Below are 3,608 nucleotides of genomic sequence, written 5' to 3' on the forward strand. Positions count from 1 at the left end.
CAGGCCTGTCAGTCTGACCTCAGTGCCAGGGAAAGCCATGGAACAGGTGCTCTTGAGTGCTATCATGAAGCACATGCAAGCGAACCAGGTGATCAGGCCCAGTCAACATGGGTTCACAAAAGGCAGGTCTTGCCAAAGTAACCTGATTGCCTTCTATGACAAAGTGACTCGGCTGCTGGATGAGGGAAAGGCTGTGGATGTGGTCTTCCTGGACTTCAGTAAAGCCTTTGACACAGTTTCTCACAGCATTCTGCTTGAGAAACTGTCAGCCTCTGGCCTGGACAGGTGCACACTCTCCTGGGTGGAAAACTGGTTGGATGGCCGGGCCCAGCTAAATGGTGTGAAATCCAGCTGGAGGCCAGTGACAAGTGGGGTTCCCCAGGGCTCAGTGCTGGGTCCAGCCCTGTTCAATGTCTTTATCAATGACCTGGATGAAGGCATCGAGTGCACCCTTAGCAAGTTTGCGGATGACACTAAGCTGGGTGGAAGTGTTGATCTGCTGGAGGGTAGGGAGGCTCTGCAAAGGGATCTGGACAGGCTGGACCGCTGGGCAGAGTCCAATGGCATGAGGTTTAACAAGGCCAAGTGCACTCAGGGCACAACAACCCTGTGCAGTGCCACAGACTAGGAGAAGTCTGTCTAGAAATCTGCCGGCCAGCAGTGTGCCCAGGTGCCCAAGAAGGCCAATGGCATCTTGGCTTGTATCAGAAAACGGCGTGACCAGCAGGTCCAGGGGGTTTATTCTCCCTCTGTACTCAGCACTGGTGAAACCACTCTTGAATCCTGTGTTCAGTTCTGAGCCCCTCATCGCAAGAAGGATGTTGAGGCTCTGGAGCAAGTCCAGAGAAGAGCAACGAGGCTGGTGAAGGGGCTGGAGAACAGGCCTTATGAGGAGCGGCTGAGAGAGCTGGGGTTGTTTAGCCTGGAGAAGAGGAGGCTGAGGGGAGACCTCATTGCTCTCTACAACTATGTGAAAGGAGGTTGTGGAGAGGAGGGTGCTGGCCTCTTCTCCCAAGTGACAGGGGACAGGTCAAGAGGAAATGGCCTCACGCTCCGCCAGGGGAGGTTCAAGCTGGATGTTAGGAAAAAAATTTTCACAGAAAGGGTCATTGGACACTGGAACAGGCTGCCCAGGGAGGTGGTTGATTCACCTTCCCTGGAGGTGTTTAAGGCACGGGTGGACGAGGTGCTGAGGGGCATGGTTTAGTGTTTGATAGGAATTGTTGGACTCGATGATCCAGTGGGTCTCTTCCAACCTTGTTATTCTATGATTCTATGATTCTATATTTAAGTTACAGACTGGGGGAGCAGAACAGTCCTCCACACTTCAGGCTCGTTCAAACCTTCTGTCAATTGCAAGACCTGTGAAGGTCTAGTTCATGTTACATAAAACATACTCCGTTATGCTAATGTCACATTCATGGAGGTAACAGAGGTGGATGACTGTCCAGAAAATGGTTCGCAACTTTTAGTAGATGTTCTCTTTCCAACCAGGCCAAACAGTTTGAAGTTGACGTTTAATTGTAAAATGAAAGACAATCTTAGATATCTAGCTCTGCTGAAGACGTGAGATTTTGCTGTAGGCTTCAGGGAGAATCCTGACACAATTCCTATTGATTGTTGCACTTAAAAGAAAAACCTCAGATTTGGTGAATGGGAAAAACATCTTCTAATACCATTTTCTTTTTAAATGTTATCACGGAGTTTATTTTAAACATAACTGCTTTTAATTTCTAGGTTCATCTAAGATTCTGCATTATCATTCATCCTTAGTGGCACAGGTAAATTTAGTGCATCAACAGTAATTGATTAGCATTCTGCAAGATAATACTTATTAATTTCTCTTTAAATACAAATACAGTTCTAAATCCTACAAAAGCACATTGCTTGCAAAAAAAACACAGCTGTGGAATCAAAACACATTAGGTGTTTAGTTCATTATGTGGAAAAATGCCGTCATGTAGGAGCTTCCGTAAGTAATTTATCAAGTGCTGAACTCATTAAGAATTTTTGGGCCAAACTCTCATAATGCAAATATAGGATTCCTGTCTCTATATTGATAGATCAAAAGGCCTTGAGGATGTATTTTTTTCTGTTAAAAGTCGCCCTTTTAATTTGCTTAAGAGTACACAAACTTTACAGCTATAACTCTGACTTAATTTCCATTTCTGGCCTGCATTGGTAGCAATATCAGAGAATATTTTTGTTCTAGGTCTTAGTATATAACAACTTGAAATATTTGCCATACAAATAAGAAAAACATGCAAATGAAGCATATACTTTGACAAAACAATGATTTCTTTTGACTGCTACATGATCACTGTTTCTTTATAGTGGTTAAATATTATACTGGGTTTTGCTTATTTTTCATTGTATAAACCAATGTCATAATGCATCCTTTTTGTAATGAAATGAAAATAGCTTGAAGTAAAAACTGTCAAAATGTTTTCAGACAAGAATTTTAGTTCTGGAACAATTTTCATGATAAGAAAAATATTGGCCACCATAATGTCAATGGCAAAACTCCCACTGTCATCATGTAAACCAGTTTCATTCAGTGAGTGTATAAAGAAAAGTAGTCTTCTAAAAAAATGTAAATTCCATCCTTAGTTCTAAAGAATATATTATGCAATATATTTAAGAGAAATGGAGAGTATATTAAGCTTAAGTTGCTGAATCATGGATATTCCCAGCCTGAACATAAATAGCTCACCTAAGCCTTTCAAAACATATATTTTATCTGGATTTTTTTCCTAGTCGTCTCCAAAATTATTAAACCTAAATTCAGTCAACAGTCCAAATCTCAGTATTAAAAAAAAAAAACAAGAAACCAATTTGTACATACTTTATAAAAAGATACTAAACACAAATTTTCAAACTGGGCAACAGAGGAAGAAAGCCATTATGAATAATTAAAATATGCAGTATCTTAATTTTTTAATAAATATATATACACATGGAATCTTACTCTACAGCTAGAAGACAACTCACTCCTTATCTGTGAAAACTGAAAAATGGATATAAAATAGAATTTTTCATATCAGAAACAGCTTTAGGTATTTTTAATAAAGGCACAAAAGCTTAAACTCTCCAGCCTTTTCCTTGTCATGCTTCATATTTATAGCATATATTTAAAATAAGTCATAGAGTCATAGATCAAAAATAAATAAATGACAGAAGTTCCAAGATATTATTATCATTTTACTGGATGCTCTGGAGATTTACCACAGGTACATACAGACCACAGTTGTGGTGTTTCTCAGTGACTTACAGTGTAATCAGAGTCCATTCATTGACCACAGTGTAATGGACAAAAGACACACTTTTCAGCAGGATAAAAAATGTTTCATTTGAACCCACTATTTTTTTTTAACAAGGTAATTCAGTTGTTCTCAAAACACTAATGTGCTTCTTTCCCATGTAAACAGGGGACCCGTGATAGTTCTTAACTGGAAGTTTCTAAATAAAGGGAAGAGAAACCAAGAAATTCTGAACTTTGACAGGTAGCCACAATCCAAAATTTTACAGCAGTGGAAACACAGGCATTAACCGGTTTTCAACAGCTTAGCAGAAAACCACAAAGTAGAAATAAATGAAGGCCAAATTAT

Source organism: Phaenicophaeus curvirostris, unplaced genomic scaffold (assembly GCF_032191515.1).
Source record: "Phaenicophaeus curvirostris isolate KB17595 unplaced genomic scaffold, BPBGC_Pcur_1.0 scaffold_219, whole genome shotgun sequence".
Taxonomy (NCBI): Eukaryota; Metazoa; Chordata; class Aves; order Cuculiformes; family Cuculidae; genus Phaenicophaeus; species Phaenicophaeus curvirostris.